General features: G+C 40.4%; 1 protein-coding gene across 4 annotated transcripts in view; it reads right to left on the bottom strand.

Moving 5' to 3' along the window:
- Positions 1-19,563, bottom strand: part of Wdr59 (WD repeat domain 59) — a 350,259-nt gene that overhangs the window by 109,412 nt on the left and 221,284 nt on the right. The window lies entirely within an intron of this gene.

Genomic DNA, 19,563 nt, shown 5'->3' with positions numbered 1-19,563 from the left:
TTTTAGAGTTTATATAAGTAAAGAAATCCTTGCTGTTTTTCTTAGCATCTTTTGCCAAGGATTTCTCGTAATCCGCCTTCGCCTGCCTAACCTCCTTTGTGACCTGATTACAGACTAGCTTATATCTGCCTTAGGCTTCTGAGTTGCTTGATAATTTATATGCATCCCATGCATTTTTCTTCTCTGTCACGAGTCTCATTAGTTCATTTGATAACCATTTAGGCGTAAACCTTGAACAATATTTCTTAATAGGTATGAAAATTTTAGTAGCATCCATGATTAATTCCTTGAATGCTTCCCACTTAGAATTTACTGTTGGTAACATCGTCAGTTGATCCCACTGTACAGAATTTAAAAACTCTCTGAGACCACTGTACTTACCTTTATGGAAGCAAAAACCTTTCCTTTACCCCTGATGGTAATTATATCTTTAAATAAATCCCACATCAGTATACTGTGGTTACTGCCACCTAATGGTTCCTTTATCTGCAAATTCTCAATACAAGAATGATCACTGCTGATAACCAGATCAAGAGTATTACCCTCTCTGGTTGCCTCTCGAACATGCTGCTGCAAAAAACAATCATCCAATAAATCCACAAAAGTCTTACTAGTGTGTGAGTGACCAACTCACAAGTTCCAGTCAATATCTGGGAAGTTAAAATCCCCCATTATAAGACATTCTGATTTACTAGCCCACTCTATTTCTCTGTACAATTGTTCATTGTACTCATTGGAGTCATTAGGCCTATAACACACTCCTACTCTAATTTTTGCTTTCGCAGTGCTTAGGTCACACCAAACTGACTCAACAGTGCACTGTTCATCTATATCAACTGGATGCACTTCTTTTGATTTTATGTTTTCTTAATTAACAGCATAACACCTCCTCCCTTCCTATCCTGTCTATTCTTTCTGTACACATTGTACTCCCTAAATTCCAGTTCTGCATTCCTTATATCTGTGTGACACCACATCTCTGCTATCCCAACAATATCCGCCTTTGATGTCTTGACCAACACCTCAAATTCATAAAATTTATTTACTATACTTCTAGCATTGGTATACATGCAAGTATACATGTACCTATCCTTAGTATTAGTTACCCTAACACATCCCATATACCCACCTGTTTCATGATGACTGCCATCAGTCCCTGAAACCCCCAGCACCCCTCGCTCCAGGTCGCTACTTATTCTAATAGAAGTTGTGCAAGCATCACCTTCACCTCTGCCTGCGGCTACTTTTAACCTTTTAGTCTGTGAATCCCCCCAAGCTAGCAGTTTTCCAACCCACCTAACAACCTTATGAACTACCTTTTATGATTTTTAACTGCAATTATGAAAGTGTCATTTTTGAAGTGCTTACTGCATTACTGACCAGAAAACACACACATTTTCACTTACATACAATGAAAAGTAATAATAAACTCAGATGTAAAAATTGTCAACACAACCATGTGGGTTTCAAGTTATTTTTTAAAAATATAAAACTGATATTTTATTTCTAGAGTACATATAGTATTGCAAAATTTCTGGGGGAAAAAAATTCATGAATAATAATTATAAATTACTGTGCTTTAATTGTATCTGAAACATGAAAGTTATTGAAACATGAAAGCTTATTAGTACTCCAATACTGAGTATGAATGAAGAAGACAGAAATTAACTCTGAACTTCAGTTTTGGTAAACTAATTTTCAGAAAACATACACAAAAAGGAAGGTCATGCCAAAGAAACAGCATTGAAAAGATAAACAAGGAGAGTTTGGTAAGTGTATCTGAATGATTAGTTTTTGGTTAGGGCAAAAAAAAGAATTAAACTGGAAAGAAAAATAAATTTGAATTTAAATTAAAAACTGTTATTATTTCACTCCTTTTGTACTTAATAAAAACTGTCAACAAAGGCAGAATTTTTGCAATGCTCAGCTTGACAATTTTGTCTTATTTTAATAAAGTGAAAAGAATGGGAAGGAACAAGGGAATTTTGGTATGAAAATAAACTATTTACATTTGCAATCAACTTACACTGTTTTCGGTTTACTATCAACCCAAGCCAGTTGGAGTGGTTTTTTTTGAATCTGGCATTTACCCTATTGAATAACAAGGATAGTATAAATAACAATTTTCATTAATTTTATTCAAGAACTTATATCCCAAGATACATTACCCAAGATATTACCCAAGGAAATATCTTGGGTAATGTTCAGAAACCAAGCAACCAGAAATCTGTGTTATGGAGCATGAAGCAAGTTTGTAAGTAAGGAATCATCCATTAACCTAACTGCCCTCTTTTGATTAGTAATGGAAGTTTAAGAAATTTTGGAGGCCATCACTCCAGATGCAGGAACAATATTCCATAGCAGGGCAGATTTGTGCAGAGTAAGTAGCTGTTCAGAAGACAAGTAACACAAAGGAATAGCAGAGTTAGGTGGGTTGGAAAATTGCTAGTCTGGGGAAGAAGGCTTTACATAGTCTAACAGATTAACAGCAGCTGCTGTAGGGAAAAGTGAAAGTGATTCCTGCACTGCTTCTACCAGAATATGCAGCAGCCTGGAATGCAAGGTGTCAGGAATTTCAAGGCCTAACGAGGGTCCCCACATGGAAGCAAATAAATGGGCTGTGTTAGGGTTACTAAGAGTAAAAACAGTTCCATGTATACCTCCATGTACAATAATGCTAGGAGTATAGTAAATAAATTTGATGAATTTGAAGTACTGGTCAAGTCATATGTGGGGATTAGTGTAGTGTTGCAGGTTAAGTGGCACTGAGGTTCCCCATAGTGCCGTGAGGATATAAGAGGTATGGTGTCACTTAGATATAAGATTAGTTGGTTGATTATTTAGTGTTTAATGGCACAGTGGCCACAATGTCCCAAGTCAAGATAAAGGAAAAAAAAATCAAAAAATATATCCAGTAACCTCTAAACAGGTTACATCAAAAGAAGTAAATATATACTGCTCCCCGGATATACCACGGGTCTTACTGCTTGACGTTGCTATTGGAAAAAATTCCCAGAAAAATATTAACGTTCTTCTGCAAACCTTGAATTGCAGGAGGCATCCCCACTCAAATGACCTGGTCTTTGTGAGAGAGGGAAAAGCAGGAGTTCTCAGAAATTCTAGGGACCTTTACCTTCCTGCTGAGTTAAAAAGCAAAACGGATGCTTATCGAACAAAGAAAATTTGCTAATCTTCTTCAAGGTCACTAACCACTACACCCATAGCTTGAGTTGCATAATTCGCTTACCTCCTCCAACACAAAAGAATGGTTTCCCCGAAAATTAGTCAGATGGGAGCACAGCATTTGAAAGATGTGAAGTTGTTTTAGCCTCTGCAGTTAGTATTGAACATCTTTCCTCATGTAAGGGTTGTTACTGCAAAAACAAAAGGCAATCCGTAGTTTGAGATTTACCTATGCCGGTTGTATTTTTTTGTCACTGTCTGGTATTGTATTGGTGATTTTTTTACATTTTTGTGAGCTTTACAGACATAGCTATCATTCATAATAAATTAAAATTTATTTCAGGGGTTATGGTGAACGTTAATAAAGAAAGTAGTACACCATCAAGGAAAAGCTGACTGTAATCGAACAAGTAAAAATGGTGTCTCGAAAACACAGATAAAATGAGAGTTGGGTATTCTGGAGGGAACAATACAAGGATGGATTACAGAAGAAGGAAGACTATGTTCCTTCTTGAATAAGTTGGGAAAAAAACTCCAGGACTGGAAAGGAAGAAATCAAGACTCTGCAAAAACGAGGCAGTGGATGATTGTTTATACATGTGGTTCATTCAGAAACGCAGTTTAGGATTTCCATTGTCAGGTCCTATTCTGAAGACGCAATCAGAGAAATTTTTTCAAGACTTAAAGCTTGATGGTGAATTCTCTGCCAGTGATGGATGGCTATGGCATTGGCAGAAAAGTCATGGCACTGGGGAAATAACAATTAGCGGCGAAGCAAAATCATCAGATGATGATAGTGTAAAATAATTTATTAGTGACATAAAATTTATGTGTGAAGGTTTCTGTGATGAGCAACTATACAATTGTTATTCCAGTTCTTCCAGTTTCCCAATCCCACAAATAGAATCTCCAGCCTTCAACTTCCCTTCTATCCTGCAGGCATCACTATACCTCTACTAGTCAGTTGATGGCCATGCAGATCAATGTACACTGGTCTTGGGCTGTTGTTGTTGTTGTTATTTGGTTTTTAGGAGCATTAGCAACTAAGGCCATATTGCTCCGGGATATGCGGTGGTCATTCCCTGAATGACCTTTCCGCATCCTCCGTATTTGGTGGTGACGGGCTCGAACCCCGGTCTAATCAAGAAGCGTGTGCTACGCACTGCTGCTCCTTCCCACCTGGCTACGGAGGCGCCAGGGTCTTGGGCAGTAGCAGATGAAATTAGACGTGCAGCAGAGGAAAACTCCATAGACATCATCTCTATACAGGAACCATATGTTTCAAGATCTCAGATAGGAAACACTTCAAAGATTATGGGCTTCTCTATTCACCATCGGGTCATCCAACCCATCCTGGATGACCAAAAAACCTGCATTGTAGTAATGAATGAAGAGCTGGACATCCTAGTGATTCATGGCCTGTGCACAAAGTATGCAACCTGTATTCAGATAATGTATGCCTCACTTTAATTTTATCTTATCTCTTTATACTGCCCACCATCCCATGACATTGAGGAATCATTCAACTACCTTTTCTTTCTTTTTTTTCTTTTTTTTTTTTTTTTATGAAAACCCCAAACACGAGATGTATTAGAATTTATAGTACTTGGGTTGGAGGTTGATAAGATGAAAGAAGATATTGTTGACATTAGACTTGAACTTCTATAGACTGTAATTTTCAGGAAATACGTACAAAGGAAGGTTGTTCCAGAAAACAGCAATTGAATGAATAAACGAAGATGATGAAAAGTTGGTTCTGTGAGTTTGATGTTGGACAGTAAATGGATGTTGGCTGCACATGTTCGGACTGTTTTGAAAGAGAGAGCGGGAATAATTGAAGCCAATTCAGAAGAACAGTGCCCATGGAAGTATCTGTAGAAAAAGCATGTAGCAAAAACAGTATATCTATGAGACAGCGAGTGGAGAGACTCTATTAGAGAGGAGTCATTAATTAACCTAACAGCCCTCTTCTGAATGGAATCTATAAACCTTAGAGTGGTTTTGGGGGCATCGCCCCAGATGTGGGAACAATATTCCATGGTAAGGCAGATTTGCAATTTGTACAGAGTGAACAGCTATTTGGAAGAAAAGTAACGTTAGAGCGAAAGAGAAAACCAAGTTTTTTAGATGCAAAGGAAGCAGTATTTGTAATGTGCTTGTGCCAAGAGAGATTGGAAGTCAGGGTAATCCTCAAAAGAGATATATCATCTTGCCTAGAAATCGGAGTGTCAGCAAAGGTAAGAAAAGAAGCAGAAGAATCTTTCTTGCGAGATATAAGACAACACTGAGTTTTAGAATCATTGAAATCAACTAAGTTGTCTTTGCCCCACCGAAGAATTACTTGGAGATCGGCATTTAAGGAATTGGTAGCATATATTCGAGAAGTTGAAGCCGATTGAGAAGGGCAAGGTTTCTCAAAATGGAAAGTGGAATGCAATGTGCTATCATTGTCAAAAATGTGGATAGGATTTCCAGTCAATGGAAGAAGGTCATTAATATAAAAGAGGAAAAGAGTGGGGAAAGAACTGAACCTTGGGGGACACCAGCATTAGTGAAGAAGTTAGAAGATAGAGAGCCATCTACCATCACCCTCAGTGAGCGATCAGAGAGAAAATTGGATAACCAATTACAAAAAATAGTTGGCAAACCATAAGAAGGAAGCTTATTTAGAAGACCTTTAGGCCAAACATGATTGAAAGCCTTTGAGATGTCAAGAGCAACTGCTTGTGTTTCACCGAACTTTTCCATTGAATTTGTCCATAAATGGGTAACATAAGCCAGAATATCACCAGTGGATCGACACTGACAGAATCCATACTGGCGATTGTTGATCAGACAAAAGGTTTCTAGGTAGTTTAAGAGTTGGCAGTTAATTGATTTCTCCATTACTTTAGAAAGAGTAGAAGTAACGGCAATGAGATAATAATTGGATGGGAGGGATTTGTCACCCTTTTTAGGAACTAGCTCGATATGAGCAAATTTTCAAGCAGAAGGAAAAACACCTTTGCAATAAGAAAATGAAAAAAGGCAGCAAAGAACAGGAGTAAGTTCAGGAGCACAGGTTTTGAGAACAAGTGGAGAAATACCATCAGGACCTGGAGCTTTCTTAGCATCAAGATTTGTCAAAATCCTTCTGACATCCTTGTGACAGAAGACCACAGGAGGTATTGAATGGAATGTGTTGGGAATGGTGGGAGGTGTTTTACCAAGATCATTAATAAATGAGTTAGAAGAAAAAAGTGTAAAGTGTATTCGTGTCTAGCGGCACCGGGGGTTTCTCCCAACTCCGCGTTGCTTTCATTGTAGGTGTAACAGTTCACTGTAAAGGCCAGAGATTTAAAAGTGTATGGATTTCGTAAGTGTAGTGTTGTGTATCGTTGTTCTTCTGGCCATTTAGCCGCTAGACCCCTACTGGGACCCAACGTTGTCCACATTTAGCCTCGTGGAGTCAGACCAGGTACCCAGTAGTTGATATTTTACTCTGGCAGGCCCTGCCACCTAGTTTCCTGAGATTTCAGTGGCTAGGGCCTAAAATATATATATATATATATATATATATATATATATATATATATAATAATAAAATAATCGCTGAAAAAGGTTTAAGCCGAAAGAGTTTTGTGTGCGCAGTTTGAATTTGGACATATTTTAATTTTTAACATTGTGTGGGACATGCGCTGGTATATAGACAGAGTAAGGGAGGGAGACTAAAGACTGGGGGGAAAAGCCAGAAGTATGGAGACAATAGAGTAGGTGTCCCCAAAAGCAGTGAGGCAGGCCCATGCCCCACCAGGAGTAGAGAAGCAGGGAGTGGCAGGGGAGGGAACAAGAAACCGTCTCCCCCTACCTGGGGATTGGAAATTAAAGGTGAATAGGACTAGGGTGTCCTATTCAGACCGCCATAAGGCGTACTGCAAGTAGTTCCTGCATTTATGTCCAGTCCGGGTTTTTTGTCACTTGGTTTGTTTGCCTGTACTCATCTTCGTCGGGTAGTTCCAGTGGCTGTGTCTGACCAGGTTCCTTGTCACTTTGCTATTTTCTTGATCTTTGTAGGGTCCTGTTGGGTCCTTTGACCCGTTTGTGGCCTCACATTGGTCAGGGTTGTCTTCTTCCACGCTCATTTTGATTTCCTCGTGCTCTTTGCAGTCTTGTGGGGTGGTCGATTTTCTTCAAGTATGTAATTTACTTTCATTCATTGTGGATGGCAATTTCTGTTCTTCTTCGGTCGAAGACTTCCCGTGCAAATTTGCTGAAAGCCGCGTAGTCGTCTTCTGTGTCCAAGAGATGGTGTTCTTTGTTTTTTGGTATGTACTTTATTTTAGTTATTAGCACGCTTCTGTGTTCCTCATAACACTCACAGTCATGCATTATATGATGCCATGTTTCAGGCTCACCACAGGTGCAAGTTAGCTCCTCCGTTATACCCAGCATGTTCAATTTTGCCTTGAATGGGCCATGGCCCGTTAGTAAGTAGGTTGCATTTAACCCCGGGTTAAACCACGGGGGGGCTTTTGGATAAGTCTTGGCAACCAGTGGTACGAATCTCTTCGTCACTTCGCCTTTGTTTGATGCTGTCCATCTGTCCTGCCACAGCTGTAGCAGGTGAGCCATGATTCTATGCTTTTCTGCTTTGCGGTTTTTGTTTGGTTCTAGGGTGAGCCGATAGATTGTAGTGGGTGTTCCCTTAGACAGGTGGTACATCAGCCCGCAGCGAGTCACCTCCAGGTCCAGTGGGAGGACTCCTGTCAAGACTTGGAGGGCATGCGTGCTCACTGTTCTGCATGCACGACAGATAATGAGCATAATGGTATGCTGGATTGTGTCCAGGTGTCTTTTATTTACTACTTTCCCTGCTTTTTTGTACCATATCGGGGAACCGTAGGTAATGGCTAGGATGAAAATTGCTTTGTAGTACAGGGACAGGGTTTTTCTGTTTAATCCCCAGTCCCTGCGTGAGACTCTTGCTATTAATGCTGCGTAATTTCTTAGTTTTTCTTTCAGGTGGATGATGTGAGGGGTGAAGGATAAATTACTGTCGATTGTAATCCCTAAGTATCGTATTTGTTTTGAAAGTTTGATGGTTGCTCCTGCTATCTTTATTTGCGGTGGTCTGTGAATGTCGAGCACTCCTTTCAGTAGAACAGAGTTCGTCTTCGTGGGTGAGATCTTCAACATGTGTAGCTTTGCCCAATCCTGTAACACCCGTATTGCCTTGTTTGCATGAGTCTCCAGGCCCGATCTGGAGTCCGCTTCCACCATCAGGACCAAATCGTCAGCAAAGGCCTGGCAGCTCACTTCGCCCAAGTCCTGAGCCAGGAAGTCGCCAAAGACAATGTTCCACATGAGCGGCCCCAGGACTGAGCCCTGGGGGCAGCCCCTGCAGACCCATCGAGCCACTTTTCGAAAAGGTGTTACCACCTCAATTCTTCGATCAGTTAGGTAATCCTTTATACACTTGTAGAGGTTTGTTGGGGGCGTTGCCTCACGGAGCCGGCCGAGGACGCTCGGGCCACCACAGGGTGTCGAACGCCCCTGCGAAGTCCACTGCAATGACTAGGAAGTACTTCCTGTCGCATTGGGTTGCTTTGAATATAAGGTTTTGGACTGCTTCTATGGTTGATAATCCTGGTTTGAATCCATACTGTTTTGGTGATTCTAGGTTTGCAGCTTTGTAGTGGCTCATAATTCTTTTATGCAACAGCCTTTCATATAGTTTACTCAGGGTAGTCAGTAAAGCTATCGGTCGGTAGGAATCCGGTTGTTCCGGTGGCTTGTTAGGGTTCTTCAGGATGAGTTTCAGATTTGCGGTTTTCCAGGAGGTCGGAAATTTCCCCGCTTGCAGGCAGCAGTTTAGAAGTTTGAGCAGGAAGCCAGGTATGTGTTCCACAGCCTTTTTGATCAGCTCCGGCTCCAGGAGGTCCAGTCCTGGGCATTTCCTATTTTGCATCTTTGACGCGGCATTTTGTAGCTCCTCCATGGTGAAGGGCGGCTCCATTTGTTGCAATGTGTATGCCTCGTTCGCTTGGGAGATTTCTTCTTGCTTGTCACTGAGATTGTCTGGGGGTTCTAGAATGATTGTATTAAGAATGTTATTAATTGAATCATCCCATGTTTTAGTGAGGGATCCTTGGGGCGTTTTTGTTGCCATCGTTATTTCCCCCCTGGGGAGCTTATTTGTGGTTATTTTGTATACAACCCCCCCAGGGGTCCTCATTTCCTGTCGCAGAGACTAGTCGCTCCCAGGAGGCTTTCTTATTTTTCTTTATTTTTTCAGTGTAGGCATTACGTAGCTGTTGGTTGGAAGAAAAATGGGATGCTAACAGGTCAGCTTTATCCTTGGCTGAAGTGACAACAGAGCCATCTGGTTTTGATAGAGGTGGGCAAAAGTTGTGGCCAATAGCTTTGGCAAGAGACCAGAATGCTCAGCTACCATTAGGGCAAGAAGCAAGTTTTCTACTCTTAGCCTGTTCAAAATCTAGTTTAGACTGATTAATAACTGCTTTACAATTGTTGCGAGCTTTTTGTAGGCAGAAAATAAAAACTGAAGAATTGGAAATAAGCCAATTACGATATGCAATGTTCGTCTCTTGAACAGCCTTAGCACATTTATTGGAGAACAAAGGTTTAGATAAAGGATGAGATTTTAAAGTGGAGTGTGGAATAAAGGATTCCATTCCTACAACAATAATTTCACTGACACGATCTGAGCAAACACTGACATCAGAAGTTTTTAAACAGTAATCCGACCAAGGAAAAGAAATCTCGCAGATCATCCCATTTTTATCATTCTTGTAATGCCAAACAATACGAGGTTGGGAATAGCCATGAGATAACGGCTCCATTGTAGAAGAAACAATCACCAAGTTGTGATCGGAGGTGCCTAAAGGACCACTCGCTTTGACCATATACTTAGAAGGGTTGTTTGTGAGAAAAAGATCAAGCGTGTTGGCTGTATGGTAGGGATTGTCCGGTATTCTTGTAAATGAACAATCTGTGCAAGGTCATTAGAAATTGCAAAAGCCTCAGCATCTCGACCAGCTGGGTCAGTGTAGTGTGACTAGAAAGCAGAAGCCAGTTGGAGTTGTGAACATTAAAATCACCAAGGAAAATTACCCCATTGTTAGGAAAGTTGGACTGGAGAAAAAATTAAGTTGCAAAGAGAGGAAGTCAAAGAGCTCCAAGTGATTAGTGGAGTTGGGAGAATGGTAGAGACAACAGATGAATTTGACACAATGAGATAGAGAGATTTTAAGCCAGAGAAGATCGAAGAGAGGAGTTTCCAAATTACGAAGTCTCTGACAGGGAATATTGGAATGGACATATGCAGAAGTACCACCTCTGAGGCGGAAGGAATCATACAGTGAATAATTTGGGCAATGAGATGAGCAGTAGTTGAATCAACCGATAACTGAGATTCTGTCAGAAAAAGTACATGGGGTTTGGCAGACTGCAAGTGGAAATGACATCGTTGAGATTAGAATAAAGACCACGTATATTTGTAAAATGAACTAGGAAGTGTCTGGGAGATTTAGATCTTTTTGCAGATAAGCTTACGTTATTAGTTTGACAATTCATGGTGTATTCAATAGTAAGAAAAAGTGGGGTCGGGGGGGGACATGCTGTAGGAAGTAATGAAAATTTTTGGATAGAGCATACAAGTGGTAAGAATATACCCAGATCCTTGACATAGCGTGGCGTTGACAATGTCCCCCGCATACACACTACTCGGACTCCCTCCAGTCGCTATCTGGCATAGTAGAGGTAGGAAGGTTATACACTAGCTGATCTGGAAGCCTCCTAAGAGTTACCAATAAGGTTCGGTCCAGTGTACTAACTAGTACCCGGCCTGCGAACACCATTTTAGAGCTGTACCCTTGAAATGTAAGGAAGATTGAATTTCGCCATGATGTTCATCATAACCTCAAAATCATCAGTCATACTGCATGATGGAAGATCTCGCACTGGACTCCTTAGGCTCCAATGTGGTTATCATCATCTCAGATGTAAATGCCAAATCCACCCTCTGGTAGTCGCCCGTTCCAGACTCCAGAGGTTGTCTGCTTGAGGACCTGCTCTCCATTCGGAACCTAACTATCCACAACAAACAAAGTCAATACACCACCTACCTACTGCAGTACTACAGGGAAATCCAACGTAGACATCACAGCCACTACCAATGACCTAAGAAACGTGATTTGTGGCTGGACCATCATTCCAGATTAGACCCTAAGTGATCATAGAGTTTCCACATCTGCATACACACACCTAACTGAGCGCCTCATACTGTCCCCACTGGGTTTATCAGGTTCTCGACTAAGGCCATTGACCGGCCAGCCTTTGACTCATCCATACAAAAAGAATTTTCAGATCTACCCTCGCTATTCGATAAGAGTGCAGCTGACCTGATGGACCTGTACCAGAGCTCATTCCACTTAGCTGCACATCGTTCGGCGAAGACCATAAAGACTTGGTCTTTATGGTCCAAGTCTTTATGGAAGGCCAAGCTAACTGTACTAAGGAAAGAGGCACACAGAGCACGTAAGGAATACCAGCATTACAGAAATTAGCCGTCCCAAGACGTTGAACAACTGCATGCCATCTACCTCACTAAAAAAGAACACCTTTATCAAAGCGGTTGCCAACAGGAAAAGATAAACCTGGATGAGCTTCGTCAAGGACTCAGGAAATTCTAACCCATGGGGACTCCTTTATAAAATCTCCAGGGTTAAGACATACACCCCAGATATCTTTGGCTCGGTACATCTTCGAGAACAGGAAACCATAACCTGGCACAATTTGATCAGTGCCATAATTGATGAACTTTTCCTCACAGAAGACCAATCTGAGCCTGATGAACCTTTTACATCCCAAGAAATGGAGACAGCAATGAACAAAATTAACCAGTATATATGCCCTGGCACTGATCTTATTGAGTATGCATTCATACAAAGGGTGTTCAAACTGAAACCAGAGCACCCACTTATTTTTAACGGCTGCCTTACAGAATCTCTCTTCCCTGAGCCCTGGAAAGTTGCTTCTTCAACTCATTCCAAAGCCTAACAAACCACCAACAGAACCTCAGTCACTCCACCCCATTGCTCTCTTATCCAACCTTGATAAAATTCTGGAATGACTCATAGCAATAAAAATTGTAAGCATCAGACAGAGGACTTATCACTCCTTCACAATATGGATTCACACAAGGTCACGCCTGTGAGGATGTACTCTCAGAAATAATACTCCATCTGAAATCTCCAAGGGCCAAGTACGAACTGGCCATCTTTACAGACTTTGAGGGGGCCTTGGACCGGGTATGGTGAGAGTTGTTGTTGTTATTTGGTTTTTAGGAGCATTAGCAACTAAGGCCATATTGCTCCGGGATATGCGGTGGTCATTCCCTGACCTTTCCGCATCCTCCGTATTTGGTGGTGACGGGCGTATGGTGAGAGAGTGCTCTTGAGAGGCTGCACTCTGCTGATTGCCCACCACAACTCTACTGGTTAATCAGGAACTACTTCACCAACAGAAACGTTAGGTACAGGCAAGACACAGGCAGTAACACGACCAATTTACAGAAGATGCCCACAGGGTTCCATATTGAGTCCCTTAATCTGGAACCTGGTTCTTCAGGGCTGGCTTCGCTGCATTTTCGACAGTACCAAGATCATTGCATTTGCAGACAATCTCACCATCATCTTTTCGGACACTCTCGGTGAGCCCTTGAGACCACTGCAAACCACGTTCTTGACGACCTTGCCAACTGGACTCAAACCAATAAGCTCCGAATCAGTCCGACAAAAACCAATATGATGATCTTTGGAGCCAAACTCGACCTTCAAAGGCCCCCCCCTCCAGGTTAAAATCCAAGGCATGCAGTTACCTCTTGTGACCGAAACTCGAGTCCTAGGGGTCATCATTGACCACAGACTTACTTTCCTCCATCTTCAGAATCTCAACATAAAATTAAGAAACTTCTCAGCCTCAATAGTCAGGATCTCCAGGAATGATGGGGCTCTCCAAGTGCACAATACTCCTTTACTACAAGGCAGTGTTCCTCCCCATAGTCACGTTCACTGCAGGAGTGTGGTTTCACCGGGCAATTAAGTGCAAAATTAAAGAGAAGCTGAACTCCCAACAGGGAATTCTCCTGGCCACTCACAGGATCTGCAGAACAGTCTCCACAGCAGCAACACAAGTCATTGCTGGGGTTCTTCCACTGGACCTCTTTGTAGTTTATAGGGGATTATGCTACAGAATACAGAAGAGGATTCCTGCAGCAATCCTAAGCATCCACCTTAACTTAGACACGGACGTGAAAAGAGAGAAGCTGTGCTGCTATAATGAGCTAGTTCATACATGGCAGACACGATGGGACACAACCAACAAAGGACTAGTTGGGACACAACCAACGAAAAACTTCATACCAGATGTTACCTTTGTCATGGCAAAATCCGTTAGGAAATGGTTTACTCTCATGATGAAAACCTCCTATCTAGTCACAGGACATGGGGCCCTCAATGAGAAATTGTTTCAATTTAGGCTTGCAGAGTCAGACCTTTGTTTCTGTCGAGCGAAGGAGAACTAGTCCCACATACTCTTCGACTGTGCAATATATGATGAATTCAGAGAAAAGCTGAGGAATAATGTCCAGGGATTCTCCCCAACTGCTGTGGAACATCTAATTCAAACACCAAGTAATCTTGCAGCAGTCCAGGCCTTTGCAAAAGAAGTTTTTGCTCGAAGGAAGAGGCTTATTCTGGGGGCAAACCCAGTTCTACCCCAGATCAATCAAGTCTGAAGATAAAATTTGACAATAAGATTCGTTTTATCAAGAAGACCTGGACAATACTTTAAAAGTATTTGAAAAGTCTGAAAGTTGAAAAGTCTGTTTTTGATGTTAGAGTTCTTGATAGCCACAATTGCTTAAGATATGGATGAGTTGCTAGTGTAAATTTGTGTTGTTGTTGTGTTTTTTATTTTTTTTTAACTTAATTTATAAATGTTTTAATTAATTTATATATTTTATGTTTTTACAATGATTTATTTATTTTATGAAAGATGTAAGGTACTCAGGTGAGAGTTGTTAGGTGGATTTGAACTTCTGTTCTGGGTGCCACCTTTATTTTTAATAAATAAATAATAAAAAAAATAATAATACAATTGTGATGAGTCTGCACTGTTTTACAGAAAGTTACCAACGAAATCTTTGGATTTAAAATCAGCTCTGAACAAAGCAGGACTGAAGTTAAGTAAGGATCATGTCACTCTAATGTTTTGCTTGAATAAAATGAACCCATAAGCTGCCTCATGTGATAATTGGAAAAAGTAAGAATCTGCAATGTAGTAGTAGTAGAGGCATATGATGCAAGAAAGCAAGCTGTAGCATCAGCCAAAAAAAAGAATTTCGCATACCCATTCCCTTTAAACGTTTGTCCAGTTCCTCCTTGAATTTATTTTATTTAAGCTCTCAACTTTCATAGCGACAGGTGAAAGCTTGTTCCAGCAACCAACCACCCACGGCTAAAGACAAATTTCTGAACACCTATTCTATAACTGTCTTTCCTCGATTTGAATTTATGGTCCTTCAGGCCCGTAATCCGAGCAAGAGGAAGAATCCCATCAGAATTGAGCCTGCTCAACCCATTCAAGGCCCTATACACCTCAATAAGATCACCTCACAGGTGCCTAGTCTCCAGATGCTGCAATTTGAAGAACTTAGCCTTTCTTGGTTAGGCCACCCCTTCGTTCCCTTCACAAATATTGTTGCCCTTCTCTTACTCGCACAAGCAACTCTACATCCTTCCTAAAATGAGGCCCCTGACCTGTACGCAGTACTGAAGGCATGACTACTGCCTTATACAAAAGGATAATTACCTCCCTTTTCCTACTAGCAAAATTCCTGTATCATTGACAATACTGCATGACCTGCTCTGGTAGCCTGTCTGCACTGTTCAGAAAATTTCATACCTGACTGCACAATTACTCCAAGGTCTTTTTCATTTTCTACCACCCTAAATGTAGTAGATATGTTTTAAATCCATCAACCGAAAATATCTTTCTGTAGAATACATGAGCAGCTCAAAAGCATGGATGACTACAAAATTAATTTTTGACTTGGTTCCACGAAACGTTTGTACCACCAGTGCAACGGCATTTGAGAAAAATATGCATTGAACCAAAAGCATTACTGCTTTTAGATAACTGTCCAGTACATCTACCTGCTGACAATCTCATATCCAAAGATGGAAAGATTCGGGCCATGTATTTACCATAAAATACCACAGCATTAATCCAGCTCCTTGATCAAGGAATCATTTATAATTTTAAGGTAAATTACAGATGCAAGCTACTTTTACTTTGCTGTCTTTCAATCATGATGTTCCCGAATTTCTAAAGGTTAAATTTAAAGGAAGTAGCATATAAAATTTGTCTTGCTTGCGAAAGTATTTCGGTAGATACAATTCAAAATTAATGGAGAAAAAGTAGTTTTCTGAGAACAGCTGATGGAGAGAATCAAACTGTGGCTGATAAAGAGCAAAACAGCAGACAAATTGCTATACTCTGTGATATACAGGCAGTTAGAGATACCTCTGAGGAAGAGGAATTCACAGAGAATATGATTGATCAGTGGGTTGATATTGACAAAGAAGAATTAGGGTTTCACTTATTAACTGACAAAAACATTGTTGAAAGAATCACCAACGAGATAAGTGGAAGTGATGGGGAAAAGGAAGAACCAGAGGAACAACCTGTCAAAGTTCCCACAGATCACGAAGCAGTACAAGGCTGTGATTGTGTGGTTAGAGGCACGGTAGAGCAGTTAAAGCAAGTGGTTAGAGCAGGACGTTGAGCAAGTAAAGATTTTGCAACTAGTGTCTTTAAAAAAAATATGATCTTGCAAAAACGATTCTCCTGTAAAAAAGCAACAAAAAATTAAGACTTTTTAAAGAAGTGATCAAATAAATTCCTTGAATTTTTTATAATTATGTATCTATTGCTACATGTTTTGGTGAAAATAAATGATTTTTGAAAAATTAATTTGCTCACACATTAGTATTAACCCCTCCCAAGTGGATTTTTTTGAGCTGCAGATAGGATTAAAAAAAAAAAAATGAATATAGCAATGTCGCAAATTCGGTCAGATTTCACTTGCATATATATTCGGAGTCTGTTCAGAGTGAGAATCAATGAATTGGAGAAAATCTGTAGGTATCCATTATAGTGCGGGTCACAACCAGCTCCCAAAACCCCATGGTATAACCAGGGAGCGGTGTATATCAAAAAATATAAAAGGATAAATTCAAGTGTGTGTGTGTGTGTGTGTGTGTGTGTGTGTGTGTGTGTGTGTGTGTGTGTGTGTGTGTGTGTGTTTTAATGGACTGTAAAAAGTTAAAAACATCAGACATATTATCTCTGTCACCTAAAATTTGGTTGAGTGTAAACAGTTCAGCCAGATTAATAAAATTCATAAAACATAAACATTGTGCTTGGTAAAAACAAGACATTCCATAAAAATATGAATAATGGTTAAAATAGTTTTATAAGTTCTCATACATAGGCTATATGGAGCTGAATAAGAACAACTTCCTCTCTTTGGACCCTGTGCAGACTGGACTGCCATTCTGCCACTACTTCATTACAGGCTTAATCTGCTTTAGCTTATCTGCAGTCTGTCTATGCCAAGAATCTTGCCACTGGGAGTACTTTGTTATGTATTGTTTGCCTGTAGTCTGTGTAAGGGACCGAGACAGGCAACAACTATTCTAGGGGATTGCGATTTTGCAGCGTTATCAGCTATATCATTTCCCCTGATCCTGATGTGGCTTGGGATTCAGCAGAAGCAAAGATATCAAATTCAAGTTCGAAATGGAAATAAAGCATCTGCTGAATCTGGGACAGGACTGGATGGAGATTATACCTCACTGTTGATAAAGCCTTTAATGCATTTGATGAATCAGTGTATATCATATATCTCTTAATATAGCTAAATTTTATATGATCCATGGCTACTTGCAGCAAGCAGCTCAGTGGTACATATGCTATTTTCTTGTACGTTATGCTGCATGGACATTGTTTTATGTTGAAGGATGGCAGCTGACGCCACATATGATTCTGACTTAGAGCTATCTGTGTGCACTGACAGAAAGTCAGAATATTTTGTTCAACGTGCTGCAAAGAGTTGCTGGTAGAGCTGGTGGTGTGGCAGCATTCTCTCAGATCTTGAGAGAGCAGTTACAAATTGGAAGATGGGCGTGCCAAGGCGGAAGGAATTGCACCTTGGTGACCAGGCAACATTATTTACAATGGTGTAGACACTATAAATGCTGTAATAAGTCTACTGATGATACAAAGGGGAGAAGGGCAGTCAAATAACAGTAATCAGGGTATGTTACTTCAACAAGATTTAAATAAATTATTTTAATGGGCTGTGAAATAACAACTGGGGTGTAATACTGGAAAACACAATCTTGCATCTGGGTAGCAGTAAGCCTAAAATAATGTTCTACTTTAGCACCAAACTCAAGACGGTCACTTAGGAGTAACTATATGATTTGGTATCAAGTGTATCGAGTTTTCTGAGTACAGCTCATAAGGTTTTATTAATGATACATAGGAACTTAACCAGTAGAGACAGAGGGGCAATTATTCCACTAAAGCAATGGCTAGGCTGCATCTTGAATACTGGATGCAGGCCTTACAGACCCTATTTAAGAAAGATGTAATCCTGTTGGAAAGGGTAGAGAGAGAGAGAGAGAGAGAGAGAGAGAGAGAGAGAGAGAGAGAGAGAGAGAGAGGAGCAATGAGATTAGTTAAGGGCAGAAAGTGGTATTCTTATCAAAAGAAATACTAGGGTTCCTTAAGTCAGTATAAATCACTCATTGCATCTTCGGGATGACCTGACTGAGGTGTTTTAAAACTTTAAAAGGATTGAGTAATCTAAATGCTGAGGGCATCTTTACAATTAGTCACTTAAGGTTTTATGCAGTGACACATGCAAGGGGTTTGGGGGTCATAAATTTAAAACAAGGGGGAATAATTGTAGAACAGGTGTCCAAATAAACTAAAGATTTATTTGGTGAGGAACTGTAGCAATAAATGCTCACCTACTCTTGTGGAGTCAGGTGGTTATTTCAATTTAGGGAGAGACTAGTGGAATATTTTAAAGAAATAAGTAAATAAAATTAAATGTGACACCAGTTATTTTCTTTTTGCTAATTAAACTTGCTTTCTTGCATCATTCTGCCGATACTAATACTCAACTAGCTCCCTAAAAACAAACTTTGTGAACAGCAGTATTTCTTATGATGATGGATGCTGTTGTTGTTATTTGGTTTTAGGAGCATTAGCAACTAAGGCCATATTGCTCCAGGATATGCGGTCATTCCCTGACCTTTCCGTATCCTCCGTATTTGGTGGTGACGGGCTCGAACCCCGGTCTAATCAAGAAGCGTGTGCGATGCACTGCTGCTCCTTCCCACCTGGCTATGGAGGCGCCTGATGATGGATGCATTATGCATCCATGATACTGTGATCATCATTCTTCTCAGATATTAAAATTGCCTATACAGTAAACCCTCATTAATCCGGACAGCTCTAAAAAAATATAAAAGTGTAAAATTCAAACGATGATTGGGCTCGAAGGTCATATGTATTGTGTCCGAGGTCATTAGGCTGTGACGACTCACGCTGCACAAACAACCTGGTTTCCGGCTGTGGTTCAGACAGTTGTTTGTCGTTTGCTCTGCAGTTACGCACTTCTATCTTTTGTCGTTTGTGCTGTGCAGTTAAACAATGTCTTTAAGTAAGCCTAGTGTAGGATACAAGTATAAGCATAAAATGCTTTCTCTTCACGATAAACTATTGGTGATAGAAAAACTTGAAAAAGGAGCTTCAGTGTCCAGCATCTGTCTTGTGTACGGCATCGCAAAACAAATGTGTTGGATATTAAAAAGGAAAAAAAAGTGAAATTCGTAATTTTGTCCTCAAGTTTAACGTGGAGAAAGAAAAAAGTAAAGTTAAACGAATGTGGATGCCTACTGATAAAGCACTAGATGATGCCGTGTGCAAATGGTTTTCCCAACTTTGTTCGTCTGGTTTGGCTCTGCTAGAAATAGAAATTCAAGCAGCGGTGGAGAAACTGGCTAAACAGTTAGGAATTGAACAATTTAAAGCAAGCTCAGGTTGGCTTTTTAGATTTAGAAGACGGCATAACATTTCAAACAAGAAAATGTGTGGGGAAATTCTTAGTGCTGATTTTGAAGCTGTTGAGCCTTTCAGGAAACAACTGAATAATTTTATTCAAAAGGGGGGTTATCAATTGAACCAGGTGTACAACTTTGTTACACACTAGACATTACAAAGCGTATTATAATCCGGACT

This window comes from Mastigoproctus giganteus, chromosome 7 (assembly GCF_048544385.1).
Source record: "Mastigoproctus giganteus isolate SK-2022 chromosome 7, ASM4854438v1, whole genome shotgun sequence".
Lineage (NCBI taxonomy): Eukaryota > Metazoa > Arthropoda > Arachnida > Uropygi > Thelyphonidae > Mastigoproctus > Mastigoproctus giganteus.
Note: the sequence above shows the minus strand (reverse complement) of the source record. Positions and strands in the feature narration are given on the sequence as shown.